The sequence below is a fragment of the Stegodyphus dumicola genome, chromosome 9 (genome assembly GCF_044657685.1).
Source record: "Stegodyphus dumicola isolate Sdum_Otavi_A_Nest chromosome 9, ASM4465768v1".
Lineage (NCBI taxonomy): Eukaryota > Metazoa > Arthropoda > Arachnida > Araneae > Eresidae > Stegodyphus > Stegodyphus dumicola.
The window spans coordinates 164,116,842-164,134,042 of NC_140776.1; the positions used below are offsets into that span (position 1 = coordinate 164,116,842).

Consider the following 17,201-nt stretch of genomic DNA (forward strand, 5'->3'; position numbering starts at 1 on the left):
AACTTCTTCACTGTGTAATAATTTTTCGTCAGTGGGATTTGAATAAACTATGAAATTCTCACTGTTGACCTAAATAGAAAAATTGCTTTCAGGATCATTTTTCTAATTCCAGAGATACAGAAACTAACACTTAGTATTTTGAGATGCATCAAGATTAACACGAAACCTTTAAATAGGTTAAAAATAGTAGAAACAATTCATTTAATCAAACACAAATGGTTTGATTTTCTTCAGCTTGACATATATGGTCAAATTGCTAATAAGTAGTAACTTCGAGAAGATATTACCTAATTATCATCAATTCCAATCATCACATGAAAGTACCAATTATCACTAGATATAAAAGTAAAGTATTTGACAGTTTCAGAGATTATCTACTGTGTTACAAGTTACACACTAACAAAGTAAACTAATTTCAATACATATTAATGTATATCAAATCAAAATGAAGCAAGATTTCCAATCCCTTAAGAGTAATTAACACGTTATATTGATTTTAATACTTATTCATACAAATCCGAAGATTGAAAAATGACTAAAATCAAAATTTCACTTTTGAAATCTAAAATATTTCTTTTGCATTTGATGATTTTAATGCGATTCATTTTTAACTTAAGTAAATCTTAAGATTTAAACTAAAATGCAAAACACAAAATGATGAATGTTTAAAAGCAAGAATTTATTAAAATTTCCAGGATAAATGTCTCAAAATAGCAGGTAAGAGTAACGAAATTTTAAGATTTAACATATACAATTAAAAATCATTTTCTCAATCCTAAAATAATATATATGCTAGTGTTAGATACAACTATTCGTCTTTTTTGTAAAGGCTAAAGAAGACATTACTTCAGAGCTAGGATTCTCACAACATAGAATGACGAGCCATCATGACTGTTGTTGTATCATCACTAACGTTGCAACTTGGATATCAGAATTGATGTCCGAAACCGCCTAATCAGAATCGTTGAGCTCACTGGAAGAATCATAGCTGCTGTCAACACTAAATATACCTACATCCAGATATATCAAAACTCTTGTCTAGATAACGATTATCATCACAAAAATGGTTCGAATCCTCATTATGACAAAAAGCCATTTGTACCAAACTCAAAAAAGTGGTTTCTATCAATTTCAGTATCAAAAAGCTGTTTTGAATCTCCATGCTTGACAACATATTCAACTGTATCATTATTATCACCAACAAATTAGTCTGCATCATCACAAAAAGGCAAAACAGCAGTCTTTTGCGAGGGATTTCCATCGTCAAAGATCCGAATCTTCGATAATAAGCACACCATCCTTTAATGATAATTTAATGCAACTTGTACTCACTGCCTTCGGCAAAATAGAATGGAACTTGTTTAGTTGAATAGATGATGAAGCGCCGTCTTGTTTATACTTCTGAGCTGACACAACGAGCTTTTGGTTCTTTAAACTGACTTTTAAGGTTTCTGGTATAATACCTTTCATACCCAACCGAACTTTAAGATTCCCGCCATCAGCCCTTATACAAATATCCAGAGTCTCACTGGTGCGACTTAAATATGCTTCTGGAAGCTTTCTAAGAAACGAATCAAAAGGTAAAGAATCTCGTGGAGCTCCAGAATGGCTAACCTCTTGTATTTCACGAAATTTGAAATTAACTGTTTCATTTATTCTTCGAAAACGAGGTTCCACATCTCTTAGTCCTGTCAAAAGCTCAGAATAAGGATTCAGACATCGTTGATGACTTTTAGTGGTACCACCAGGTAAAGGGTCAACATTGCCCAATATTGAGTGCGGCCGAAACTTTAAAATCATCGATCCTAACGCAGCAAGCATTTCGCAAGTGTTGCAACTGATGGCGACTATTGATTTCCTTGGCGACGAATATTTATACAACTCGCTGACATCACGAAACATGGAATAAATCTGCATAACAAATTTCAAAAAGGAAACAAATTTCCAAAGTATATTGTAAACATTTTCTTATATTACATAATCTTCAGTCTATATTTTTGTAATTTAAGTTCCAATTTTCAGATTCTTTAAGAGCCACTGGTCAGACTTCAAATTTGACCTGAAGATGCATAAATGGAATTTGTTTGGAAAATCGAAACAAAAGGAAAATAAAATACTTTCAAAATGCATTTATAACTTAATACGCTTCAAACACACGAATGTTAATGACCAAAAGGCTACAGCATTCAGCTAGGGGAAAAGGGCAATTTAATTAGCAGTACATGATTTAAGAATTCATACGACCATCTCAGAAAGAAAATTATGTTAACACCTGCGACTAACGCAAGAAATATTCAGCATGTTGTCCAACTTATAATATTCTACTATGACTTGAAAGCGTAATGTTGCGCCAAATATCGAGTGTATCAGTGGTGATGTGCTGGATGTGATGCGAAATGCGTGCTCTCAAATCAGCCAAGTGCACAGCCCTTTTAAAATGCTCCCAAAGCCAAAAGTCGCAAGGGTCGACTAAATTCGCAGCCAGGCTGCTGAGAAATGACGGTTGACAATGAACACTTTCCGAAAAGGATGTTCAACAGCTGCTTCACTGATGTTGCAATCTACGGAGCTGTGTCATCGTTGTTGAAGGCCCAGTTTAGTTTGGTTTATTTGAAAATGGCAAGTCTGCGTAAGGGGACGGATGACTTCCTGGAGGACTTCCTGAGGGAACTGGATCATGCACACGTTACACATGGGGAAAACCATAAAAATGTCCATGCAGCCGGAATTCGAACCCCGACCAAAATACTGCTGTTCAGCTATTTTACCGCTCGGCCGCTGATGGACGCTCAAGGGCCAAAGTGGTTGTGCAAATGAGATTCATACTGTTGCGTGCGTACGGGCTCGTAAGAGATTCAAGGCTCACGGAATTCATGATATCTTGATAATTGTTTTTTTTTTACCAAAACACTTTACAGTTCTGAAACGTTCCACAAAAATACTCGTACAACTCTTTACAGTATCACAATGTGCAATCAGAAATAACATTTCAAATTACTGAGAACGTTAAATACAACGCAATGCAAAGGGCATCTAAAAGGCAAAGCTCTTACGAATATTTCAATACTCCGAATTCAGTACTGAACGAACAACTACCACCCAGAAACTGATGTTCTCTGCGGTCTTATATAGTTTTCTCCCGGCCGCCGAGAAAATTCTAGTAATTTCTCGAATTACTGAAATGCGTATGAGGGCCGGATACGGTTACAGCTAAATATATACAAATATAGCATGAATTACAGTTGTCCAATTACAATGCCCTTGTTATACAGGGACCGCACCCAAAGGTGATTTCTCGCCAGATTTTGCGACAAAAATTGGTCGTCAAAAATATCGCCAGCTTGGCGATATTTCGTCAGTTTAGCGAGATAGATATTTACTCAATTTTAAATAGACTTTCCACTGTATTAGTACATCATATTTATGCTGTTGCTGCCACGATATGTTGAAACTTTGCACGATTTTTTTCCCCCATTGAAAATGCTCTGGTCTAATCACCCGTGACATCGTGTGATCTAAAACCAGGAACTTTTGGAGTAAATATTTATGCCGGTCACATGAGTTGCTCCAAGAATTGATTTTTTTCAACCTTAACAGTTTTCTTGTTATAAGTTTTTGAAAGCCGTCAGTCTATTTTAGGACACCCTGTATATATATACATATATATCAATTTTTCGTCGAACACACACACTTATATATATATATTGTTTCAAAAGAATATAGTTAAATTAAATTTACAAATTTAAATAATTCTCTTGCGCCATTGCTGCAAGGAATGAAATTTGAATTTAACAAACATTCTCTATTCGTAATAAGGAAACTTAAAGTTAATTAAATTTTAAATGAAATTTAATTACAAATAAATGATTACTTATTTCTGCAAACTAATCTACAATATCATTTAAATTCTGAGAGCGTATGTAAATTAAGCGCAATTATCAAAATTCAAAATTAAAATATTTCATATACATATATTGTATTTTATATATATTATATATACAGGGTGTTTATAAATGAAACGTGCGGTTTAAAAAATTAATAATTAAAAGATTTAAATAATAAAGCGATGTTTTACCTATCCGTGGTAAAATTTACACCGTAAGCACTGGCAATTCTTCATGTTTCTGATCTCCATGCTACCTGCTGTTTCCTTGTCAGGCTTACTGCGCAGACGCAACTTCAGTTTTCAAGATGTCGTCGCTACAGGAAAAGGCTTTCTGTGTGGTTCGCTTTTATGTATCCAGATCGGTGGTTTTCAGTGCAGCGTGAGTTTCGTGTACGTTTTACTGTGCGGTGTCCCGCGAGAAAATGAACGGCCTATATTTCTTCGAGGAAGAACCTGTGATCGGTGACTCATTTCTAAGCATGTTGGAAACCTGTTTGTTACCCTAGCTGAACGCCAACGCCAACTATGCTGATTACATTTGCAACGAGACGGTGCTCCCTCTAGGGTTCAGTAGGCTGTGGAATGTTACCAAAGGGATCAAGACATAGATCTGGACGCCGGAGGATTACAATAACGACATACGATCGTTTCTGTTGTTATGTCCAAGACGCCATAGATTTGTAACAGCACGACAGTTAGCGTCGCATCTCTCTGCTGATGCAGGACGGCTATGTTCCGCCAAACTGTATCGCGTCGTCTGCATAAAGGTAAATTGTACGCCCGACGACCTGTGCTCAGTGTTCCTTTGTCGCCATCGGATGTCAGACCATTGTTGAATTAAGTCCATGAACATTGCAGTCGGACACCAGAGCAGTGAAGCCCCGTTCTCTTCACGGATGACTCTCTGCTTAACATTCAGAACTATTCGCGAAGTGAAGTGATATGGGAGAACCAAAGACAGGCTATCAGGCGCCAAACATCATCGAAAGGAACATTACATAGGAGAAGGCAAGCTTATATGGGCTGGGATAGAAACGAACGGCCGCGCCGACCTCTAAGTGATTTCATGTGGTTCCGTTTCTGCTATGCAATACCGCGACAAAATTCTGCACATTCTTCTTTCTGTTCCTTATTTCTGCAATGGGTACCGACGCGATATTTCTGGACGATAACACCCACCGCTCGAATGGAGCGCAGTTATCTGGAAAGTGAAACAATTCCATATCTGCCGTGGCCTGATAGAGCACCGGACCTGAATCCCATAGAGTATGTGTGGGACGTGTTAGGAAAACGGATTAGCAGGTCACAATGGATAGCCAGTCACCCTCCACAGAAAAACGGATAGCAGGTCGAAGTGGGTCGCCAGTTACCCTCCACAGGAAAACGGATAGCAGGTCGCAATGGGTCGCCAGTCACCCTCCGCAGGAAAACGGATAGCAGGTCACAATGGCAGGAAAACGGATAGCCAGCCACCCTCCACAGGAAAACGGATAGGAGGTCGCAATGGGTCGCCAGTCACCTTCCACAGGAAAACGGATAGCAGGTCACAATGTGCCACCAGTCACCCTCCACGAGCTCCAAGCATGCCTTACTAAAGCAATGGGTACTACTGCCACAAAGCAATCAACGATACTATTGCCAGCTTAAATGCCTCACCGTTGTCAAGTATGCATTTCAGCTAGAAGGTATCGTACCCGTTATTAGCATGATATTCTGCATACTCTGCACTGCACCTTCTTTGGTCTTTTGGAATGTGATGGTCGTAATACATGCGTTTTCCGATGCCTTTGCTTTATTGTTTGCTACGTGGTCTAGTAACGCCACACCAACCTCTTGGAATCGTTTCATGCATATCCATTAAATAGCTTTTGTTTAATTCTGTGTTTTGCATTTGTTGCTTATGTTTTAGCAGGAGTCTATATTAGTTGTTTCTTTGAATAAGCTTTTAGGAAGGTATTTATATTTTACGCTTCGCAGTTTTCATTTTGAAAAAGCATATTATTCTTCAGTTCATTACTGAATTTCTTAATATTTGCTTTGCAACTTTAATTTTAGTTGTAAAAATGTTGCATGCATAAACAGCATGCTGGTTACATTAAATGATCTGCAATTTATGATTTTGTCATGTTAGTATTTACAATAGAATTCGTCTCAGTTGTTTTACTGTATGAATTTTTATAATCAAAATAATGCTTTGAAATTTTTATTACGTAAAATAATGCATCAATTGTTTTTATCAAGCATTACTGTAAAAAATCACTACTAATGCTTAATAAGACTCCATGGCACAGAAATCTCCCAATCTAAAATATCCAAAGGAAGACATTCATGCAATATATATATATATATATATAGCAATGAATATTATTTTATTTAATTATTGAGCAGTATATTTATATTGTGAGCACTAACAATGGTATTATTTTAATAGTGAAATATAAATTTAATTAATTACAATATGGACTATTATACATTACTCCATTTATAAAATAAATGTGAATTAAAGCCGACATTTTGATAAATTTGTGAATATGTATTGTAAAACTTCCATAATAAAGTTTTGCTTTTATTACTACAATTATTTATACAGACTGAAAATTGATGTTGAGTTGTAATTGGAGGAATATCAGCTTTGAAGTTTCCTCTATTTTTTCTTCTGTTATGTAGTTTTAGTTACTTTTCTTAGAGTCATGCTTAGATGTTTCCTCACCTGCAAAAAAAAGAGAAAAATGTGTGCATATATGCATAAAGGAGAACTAAATATACGAGGGCTGTGTAAAAAGTATTCGATCTTTTGCCGGAAAAAATTAAATTACTTAATGTAACGTGATTGGGACCCTAATCCTTTTCAAAATAGACCCCTAGCGTCTCTACATACTTTACCCAATGATCCTCTCACTGCCGAAAACACTTCTGGAAGGTTTCTTTGGAATAACATTCATCTCCACCGTAACGTTCTGCATTATGTCTTCTCTAATCTCAAAACGGGATTCTTTCGATGTCTTCTTCAATTTCGGAAAAAAAATCAGAACCAGGAACCATATTTGAAGAGTAAGGAGGTGTGTGAAAGATTAAAGTCCCATATTTCGCCAAGAAAGTCTGGATGGACTGTAACGAATAGACTGGAGCATTGTCATGATGCAGCTAAGAGTTTTTCGCGTCCAGGTCTTCTCATTTGAGCCGAACTGCATCACGGAGTCAGCGGAAAGCTACACCAGTTCCACACATACACTGGTGTGCAAAAATTAAGGACGAGACGGTTTTTTCAATATAACTTTGTACAAAAGCTTTCCAAATCAACACATTTAATACCGTAAGATCCCCAATACGTAAGGACATGAGTAATGTAAGCAACACTTACTAAAAGAGAAATCAGAGGGATAAAAAGAAGCTTTATTGAAAACGTAGCATGGAGCGCAGTGCAACTGAAGCCCGAAACATCCCTGTGATGGGTGTCCAGCAAGAAACATCCGGTCTTTAATAGGGGATATGATCTCCCCTGACTGCTAGGCAGGTTTCACAGCGTCTGCCCATGCTGAGAATGAGGGTGTCAATGAGTTGTTGAGGTATTGCTGCCCATTCGTCTTGCAGCGCCAATCGAAGATCCGGAATCGTTACTGGTTTTAAGGTACGAGCTGCCAAGCGTCTGCCTAGAAAATCCCATACATGCTCGATGGGATTGAGATCCGGAGATCGTGCCGGCCAATCGATACGTTCAATATCCTCACTCTCTAATAGCTGTTCGGCAGCTACTGTGCGATGACATGGTGCATTGTCGTCCATAAAAAGGAACTGCGGACCCATAGCGCCTCTAAAAAGACGCACATATGGAAGAAGAATCTCGTTACAATAACGGATCTCGTTGACTGAACCTGAGTCGAAGATGTGAAGTCTGTACGACTACCAAGCACGATGCCTCCCCAAACGAGAACACCGCCACCTCCATACCTGTCCCTTTCAATGATGTTCGAGGGATGACTGCGGCTTCCCCGCTCTCTCCAGATGAGTGTGCGATGAGAATCGCTACTCAGACTGAATCTGCTCTCATCTGTAAAGAGTACTCGTCCCCATTCATTGTCTCTCCAATTCCGGTGTTCCCGGCACCACAGAGAACGCCTTCTCCGATGGGCAGCCGTTAGAGGTACACACCGTACAGGGCGTCGTGCAAACAGACCACCATCGTGCAGTCTTCTGGCCACGGTAAAACGGGATATCGGTCGTCCAGTCGCCTGTGTCTAGCGATTTCTCCCGCTGTCTGCCGCCTCTTTTTTCTGGCCTGTAAGGCAATATACCGGTCATCTGCGGGTGTGGTTCCTCGTGGACGACCACTACTAAACCCCCGGATAGCTGTTCCTGTAGTTTGAAATTGTCTCCAAAGTCGTGAAACAATGTTGTGAGCAATTCCGAACTCTGCAGCCACACTTGTCACACTGCGGCCTTCCTCCAACTTCCCAATGATTCGACCTCGGGTAAAAGCATCCAGATGTCGTCTAACAGATTGATTATTCGCCATTTCTCGCTGAGGCAGCAACTCGGTGTGATTTTAACTGCTATACGGCGTGCAATCTCTTTGCAAGAAATACTGATCTTACACCGACAACATGCTTTATACTACTCAGACACTCCCCCCCCCATTACTTCTACCTGCATATCTGCGTATGTGCTACCGCATATCACCTTACTTAATCTCCTGATTGGTCTTTCTGTCCGCTCTGCCTCTTCGTTTAGTGGATATGCTAATTTTTCGACTTCGTCCTTAATTTTTGCACCCCAGTGTACAGTTAGTATCACCTAGCTTAGCTCCTGTCTGGCCTTTTTGTAGCGCTTCTTCGGCAATTTCTCATACAGTCAAACGACGATCTCTCTTCACCTGTTTTACCTCCCTCTCAACAAGAACTGCATCCTAGCTGTTTGCGGCCTCTTAGAACGTTGGTTACTCTCTACTGATGTGGGGCCATTTTTCAATCGGTTGAACTACTCCTTAATTTTTGTTACCCCTTAGCATCGGCTCCAAACACTAGCTGAATCTTACGAATTGTTTCACTTTGATAATCGCTAAACTTCTGACAAAATTTGATACTGTATTGTTCAACTCGTTTAGTCACGTTGTGAGAAATCAAAAATCTGAAGAACACGTATAACAGCAACCCACTCGGTGTCAAGCAACCCTGAAGTAAAAGTGAAAAGAATTCATTGGTAACACTCTAGAATTAAAGAAATGTTCAACAGGCAGAATTAGGAGATATTGTGTCACTGGCGCCATCTGGGGAGTAAAAATTTAAGTTAAGGATTTTATGTCTTTAGTAAATCTGTGTGCAAAATTTTTAGAATTAACAGCAATTTTAAAGTTGTTTAATTGCCGCTAAGCCTTTTTTAATGGCGGCCGTTGACGTTTACATTTGAAACAGGAGACTAGTGGATTTGTTGCCAATCTAGAAAAACTTAGCTTCGCAACAACAAAGATAACGCATTCATTTATTATTGCCAATTAAATCATGCTTAATTCTTTCTAGAATTTTTTCGAGGAAATAAGTGTTTGAGATTTACTTCGTAATTTTTAATATAGATATTTTGAGTTATTATGTATTTTTGCCTTCTGGCGAAGTGAGAACTGAATTAATTAAGTGAGAAATACTCAATCGTCTGTAAAAAACTGTTTCTTTTTTGTTTTGTTTGCTTAATTTCTTTTATACATCATTATTATAGTATTTGAATAGAACATGTGGCAACGGTTAAATAATTCTATTCTTTACATGATATAAATTTTGTGCATTATGAGTTATAATATGAACGAAATATATAAGTTAACTGTTATATAATTATTGGATTATATAACAGTTAACTTAGTTTCCGTTATATAATTATTATATAAGTTAACTGCTGTATAATTATTAATACTGTTAAGTGAATCTAGTGCCAGAGTGTCGCTATGGTAAACAAATTCTAGAGTGAATTTTAAAGAATGCATTTATTCTATTGTGGTTTATGCGCTGTCGGCGAAGTAGATTTAATTCAATCCAATAAGTTTAAATGAAATGCAAGAAAAAATGCGTATAATTTAATATTCCAATTTAATATTCCAATACAAGGATGTCATGTGGTGTACACATCAGATTTTTTATTTAATGTCGTTTGGCCACTAATAATTTTTGCTAGTTTAGTTTCTTAGAAGTGGCAAAAAAATAATTTAAAAGAATTAGAAAATATGTTTATGTCGTTAAGTTAGGCTTATTAAAGAAGTATGACATGTTATTTACATGAGTAATGTTTTACTTAAATTAATAAAGGAATAACATTACTTACTTTCCTTTAATTTTTTATTTAATGTCGTTTGGCCACTAATAATTTTTGTTAGTTTAGTTTCTTAGAAGTGGCAACAAAATAATTTATAGAATTAGGAAAATATGTTTATGTAGTTAAGCTAGGCTTATTAAAGGAAAATGACATGTTATTTACATAAGTAATTTAAGTTAATTAAATGAAAAATACTTTAGAATATCTTTAGTAGTCTCTTAAGAGTCCGTGATACGCTAGTAACGTAATAGTTTTTTTTTTTTTTTTTTTTTTTTTTTTTTTTTTTTTTGTGGCGTAAGCGAACAACATACAAGCTTTTATTATTATCTTTCTAAATTTCTGTATATTTTAAACTTTTTAAACAAAGAGAAACAATGAACAGTGCCTTAAGTAACATCAAGAAATAATACAATAACGATTGAAGTTAACAAAACCTAAACTGCCCAAAGTCTATTTTTCCTAATTCTAATAAGAATACACACACTTACGTATATATAACGAAAATAAATAATCCCTTCTTCGATTCGGAATAAACCTAGGCAAAAACCAGAAGCACAGAGGCAAACTGAAAGAAAAGTGGGCAATACAATCCAAAATCAAAAAAGAAATAAATTTATATCTTTTTCTGCATCGTCACAAGGGAGGGGGATCAACGAAAGCAGTAAATAATTCAGTGTGTTTCTGAATTCATTAAGACATAAAGTTTAAAACTTAAATAATTCTTAAAAAAATTCGGAAATATGCAACCGGCAAAAACCGGCAACGATGGAAAAACTAATCAAATGAAATAAATAAATATCTTTATTATATGCGGCTTAAGTGTCTGTTAGTCGCCGATAGTTTATTGGTTGCTTGCGTAACTGTACTAGTCAATGGGGTGAAGTTGCCACGGCACAGCGCTGGCAAACGCTTAAGAGTGTTGGCATTTTTTTACCTGAGCCTGCATTTGGACACGGTCAACTTTATGTTGCCTGTTCAAGAGCTGTTGAAAGAACGGACGTAAAATTAGAAATAATGGATGGTTGTCTGCAAGGGGAGCTTAAAAATGATGGAAAGATCTATACAAGAAATATTGTGTACAAAGAGATCTTTGACATGTGAATTAATATTTTATTATTTAAATCACCTTTATTTATTGAGCTAGAGATGGGCTCTTAAGAAATGTACCGCCAGTGGCTTCCTTCATTGCACTCTACTTTAAGCAATTAAGCAAGTAGAAGGGGAAACCCCGTGGGGCAGTAAGCAAAGAGGCGTCCTCGCCGCCTGCCCTGGGTAATTCAGTTTGAATTAGCAGACACCTTTGCACAAATCATTTTAATTGCAATTTATAATGTCTAGAACAGCGGTCAGTTCGTATGACCGCCGGGCTTTCTAGTAATATAATAAGCGGATAATAATTCAATAAATCAAATACTATTTGTATGAACGAATCCTAACAAAACCATAAAATTGAAGTGGTTGATTAAAAGTGTTCTTCTCCTCTTGATGACAAATACGTATATCATTGTCTTTTCTATTTTTTGCGCAGATATTTATTTTTTATTGCATGTTTTATGAAGTTTGTTTGTATTAGGAATTCTAATGTGTGATGCACTTATAAGGCAACATATACTAATATAATATTCTGGATCTCATATTTCCCCATATATACATAAATTTCTTGTTGAAATATTTTTTGATGAAAGTATATGGGAAATGGGCCATGTCTTGCGAAAAAGCAATTAATATGATGGTTGGATTATAGACAGTTTTCAGATACTTGTGGGTATATAGCCTTCTGCCTGTTTCTCATTGCCAGTCATTTTCCCACATGTTTAGTTTTATATTGTTAAGTTAAAATTTTAGGTATGTTTCCTCATATTGCCATGTTTAGTTTTATATTGTTAAGTTAAAGTTTTAGGTATGATTTCGACCATAGATGAGAACTAAATGCGTCAGCTTCGTCATTTCCTTGGATGCCTACATGAGCTTTAACCCATAAGATTCTAGGGAACAGACTTACAGCAAGGACAGTATCAACCATCACAGTGCGAAGAAGTCTGCATGAAAAATGTTTGTTTGTTAGGTGACCGCCATTGCGCGCCAATGGCTGGAAAGTTTGAATTGAACACGTAGTCTTGTAAACTGATCTGAAAATCAGCAGATGTCTATTACCTTCGCTAATGTGTCCGGCTTTGCTTTACAGAGGAATTCTCGACGTGTTTACATGTGGGAAGAAGAAAACACTCGAATATTCCGTCTAACACTTGAGAAAAAGATACCTATGTAGAAGACCCTAGACGTCATTCTTACATGCCAAAAAAATATAAGATGCAAATTCATTAACAAAATTATGTGGGAAAATTTTGATTCTTGTTTAGGAGGAAAGCAGCAAACGGGCGTAAAGTATACCTATTCTCATTAATGATTTCATAGTGGAACAGGCTGAAATGATACAGAATATCACAAGTGTTGGCCCTTTCGAAGAACTTCTAGTACATATATGCACTGAAGTGACAAAAGTCATGGGATGCCTCCTAATATTTTGTCGGTCCTCCTTTTGCCCGGCGAAGTGCAGCAACTCGACGTGGCATGGACTCAACAAGTCGCTGGAAGTCCCCTGCAGGAATATTGAGCCATGCTGCCTCTATAGACGTCCATAATTGTGAAAGTGTTGACGGTGCAGGGTTTTGGGCACGAACTGACCTCTCGATGATGTCCCATAAACGTTCGATGGGATTCATGTTGGGCGATCTAGGTGGCCAGATCATTCGCTGGAATTTTCCAGAATGTTCTTCAAACCAATCGCGAACAATTGTGGCCCGTTGACATGGCGCATTGTCATCCATAAAAATCCCATCGTTTTTTGAGTACGTGAAGTCCATGAATGGCTGTAAGTGATCTCCAAGTAGCTGAAGGTATCCATTTCCAGTCAATGATCGGTTCAGTTTCACCAGAGGACCGAGTCCATGCCATGTAAAAACAGCCCAAACCATTATGGAACCACCACCAGCTTGAACAGTGCCTCGTTAACAACTTGGGTCCATGGCTTCGTGGAGTCTGCTCCACACTCGAACCCCACCATCAGCTCTTACCAACTGAAATCGTGACTCATCTGACCAAGCCACGGTTTTCCATTCGTTTAGGGATCAACCGATATGCTCACGAGCCCACGAGAGTCGCTGCAGGCGATGTCGTGCTGTCAGTAAAGGCACTAGAGTCGGTCTTTTGCTGGCATAGCCCAAGGAAGACAAATTTCGCCGCACTGTCCTATCGGACACGTCCCTCGTACGTCCCACATTGATTTCTGCGGTTATTTGACGCAGTGTTGCTTGTCTGTGAACATTGACAACTCTACGCAGACGTCGCTAGTCTCGGTCGTTAAGTGCAGGTGGTCGGCCACTGCGCTGTCCATGATGGGATGTTATGGCTGAAATTAGATACTCTCGGCACACTCTTGACACTGTGGATCTCGGAATGTTGTTATTCTCTAACGATATCCGAAATGGAATGACCCATGCGTCTAGCTCCAACTACCATTCCGCGTTCAAGGTCTGTTAATTCTCGTCGTGCGGCCATAATCTCGTCAAAGCCTCTTCACATGAATAACTTGAACACAAATAAAAGCCCTGCCAAAGCACTTCGCATTTATACATTTTCTACGCGATACTACTGTCATCTGTATATTTGCATATTGCTATCCTATATTGTCACTTCAGTATATGCATAATATTCTATATTGTCACTTGTATAATGCATAATAGGTTTTTGTTACCTACCGACACACCACAATTTTTTAGTTTACCGATAAAACTATCCTTCCTTTTTTACCAGTGATATCCACATAGTAGTTTCAATCCTGCAGCACACGGTTTCTGTAAGTTTTGTTTCCTATAGCAGAGATTTAATATCAAAAATATCGATAAGATTTCTACTAAAATACAATATTAATGTTCGGATTCGTCGTAGCTGTATATATTTTCAAGGAAAAGCTTATAAATTATTTTATCCCCCTTTTTTCCAAATCCAGATTTCTGCTAAACTTTGAGCAGGCTCTTGTCGCTATAATTTCTTTGGTAGACAATAATTTCTAGTATTTTTCAAAAATTAAGTTATCCATGTGTGGCAACAAAGCCATGAATATTCATTTTTACTTGCGCGAAGTAAACGAAGTAGTGTAATCGCGAAAAAATTTCTGGTATCATATTTCAACCGAAATATCCATTTTGACCGTTGCCGAAACCAGTTGGACGATTTTTTGCTTAACCCTTGTACGTACAGGTAGAATAACAGTTTTCTTTTTCTCCACAATGGATTGTAAAATGTATTTAAAGTAATGGATTGTAAAGTGAATTTAAAAGTATCTTTTTCGGCACGTCTGCGGAAGTACGTACATAAGTACGTATGAATGTACGTATATATTTCGCATAACTCAAAAACGATCAATCGTAGAACGTTGAAATTTCGTATATTGGACTGTAGTACATCTAATTGTGCATCTCTTTTTATTACAATCGGTAGAACCCAACATATATATATATATCATTTGTTTTCAGAAATGAGTGGAGAAAATTATACAGCTGGAAAAGACGAACAAAAAATGTATCTTTTGATTTCATCACAAAATTTATGAACCTATATGTAACGGAACGAAAGTTTTCAAACTTGTGTCACATAAAAATTATTTAAGATGGTACAAGCTTTTTAAAATTTTATATTTTTAATGAATAATTAGATAATTAGGATTTTCATATTTTTAAGTAATACAGGATAAAAAAAGCTCCTTTACGCTGTGTAATAATGTATAAAATGAAATTACTTAACCTGGTTATATGAAAGGGAATATATCTATATATACTCTATATATACACCTCTTTACCCTTCCTCTATTTTCGCAATCGTTGGTCGTGGTCATATATTTCCTATTACTTAAGTGCAATAAATGACGAAAATATTCAAGTTTCGGCAATATCAAATTTTTGAAATAAATGTAGTTTTTCGACAAACAGCGAAATTAAATTTTAATGCAATTCTATACTCGCATTTTAGAAAGTTTCATATTCCTTATGAAAAAATAAAATTAGAAATTTGTCTCCCGTACGATAAAATTTGATTGAAATGTATAACTTCAAAATTTGCAATCTTTGATGTCATTTTCAATTTGCCTTGAGAGATTGTCTAATTAAACTAGCGTAATTCGATTAAATAAGTTTGAATAAATTGCTGCAAAAAATATGTGTAATTTAATAAGCCGCACAAGGAAGTCATGTGCTGTCCACGTCCGAGTCTAAAGGGGAAATTTAAATCCTTTTAGTCTAAAGGGGAAATTTGCTCAGAAGGACTAATTTCATTTTGTCATTTTGCGTTAATTCACTAGAAGCGTTTTTTCACTTTTCAAATTGTTGCCACCAAATATTAGAGCTTTGTGTTATATTTAAAGAAATTAAATAATGAACAATGTGCATAAATGTATGTATGTGTCTCGCATTGTAATAAAACAAAGATACCTAGAGCCATCCAATTTTGAATAACGTAATGCTCCTGCGAATTTGAAATTTGGAATTTGTTTTATTGTCGATTTCATATTTTGTAAAACTTTTGATCAACAAACTCAAGGATTTCAAAGCGAGTAATGGCGCCGTTGTACAGAAAATAAGTTTTTATCTCCATCGCGCGGAACTGTGTATCGAAAATTCTAAAGGTATGCTTAATTTAAAACTATTTTGCGACATTCCTGTTGAACTGAACATTATGGTTTAAGTGCGAAGAACATGATATTTAATAAATATAGGTAACACACAAAATGTTATGAAACGCCCCTTTGGGCGTAATTTAAAATCTGAAACCTTTCAAGTTTTATATTATTTTTTTGTCTTAGTATTTTCAAAAGCGAGCACATTATGGGAATTATAACATTAACACTTTAAGGAACTGCAGCTGTGCAGGATGGGCGAAACGTCCGTTTAAATTACTTACCTGCTACGATTCCAAAATAACTTTGTGACTCTCCATTAATGTGTTTCCACATCCACTTGCTCATCTGTAACCATGTATCGTGAGTGATTTCTTGAAACGCCGCACAAAATACCTCTTTGAATTGTTGGCTGTTGGAAGTTTCGTCATTTTGGCATCAATTTTTTGGCAAATCTCCAGAATGACAGTCTAGCTATCCAAGTGTACTGATATGATGACTTTTTGAAGACAAGGGTAATAGACCTGGAGATTATGCTGATCCACATTCGATCCAATAATTTGGAACATTTTGGTCTAGGCACCAGCGCAGTATGCTTATGTTCCATCTGTTGGAACCCAACGGCGTCTGCCGGACCTCTGTTCGCTTTACTTTCTTTCATGCAATCGGGTAAAGTAATTTTACATTACGTATTACTGCGCAGCGTAAAGGAGTTTTTTTATTTATCCAGTATTACCTGAAAATATGAAACCCCTAATTACCTAATTATTAAATAAAAATATAAAATTTTCAGAAGCTTGTATCATCTCAAATAATTTTTACGTGACACATGTTTGAAAACTTTGGTTCTGTTACATATACGCTCATTTTGTGATATGAAATTGAAAAATACTTTTTTTTTTTGGCACTGTTTTTCAGCTGTGTAATTTCCTTCAACATACGTACTCATTTCTGAAAACAAATGAGATTTTGACGTCGATTTGCCTAGTTCAAACTATTTAGCCTGATAATGATGTATGCTTATTCATTACAGGAACTACTTTTTCCCCTTCTTTTACAGCTAGACAAACACGTTTCACCTTTTTATTTATACAACCTGTATTTACAAAATCTGATAAAACTAAACGTTAGTCCAAATAACCTTGCTATTCATTTGGTGTATCATAATTAAACAGCTCATTATAAATCTACTTCTTGTAGCCCAATCATGGCATGTATGGCTATAATAGTAAAGTTCAAATCATACAGTAATAGTGCTTTTTCCTTTACTTCTTCTTCCCCCTTCTTTTTGGAAATTTACATAAAATTCTAAACAATAAATTTACTTGATTTCGTTCATTATTTAAATTA

At 36.5% G+C, this 17,201-nt stretch overlaps 1 long non-coding RNA gene across 1 annotated transcript; it reads right to left on the bottom strand.

Annotated features, from left to right (window-relative positions):
• Positions 1-6,436: 6,436 nt before the first annotated feature.
• On the bottom strand, positions 6,437-16,696 carry LOC118200318 (uncharacterized). Its single transcript, XR_004760071.2, has 2 exons — positions 16,136-16,696; positions 6,437-6,596 (listed from the first exon to the last, which is right to left on the bottom strand). It is a non-coding gene; the product is annotated as an uncharacterized LOC118200318 (long non-coding RNA).
• Positions 16,697-17,201: the final 505 nt, after the last annotated feature.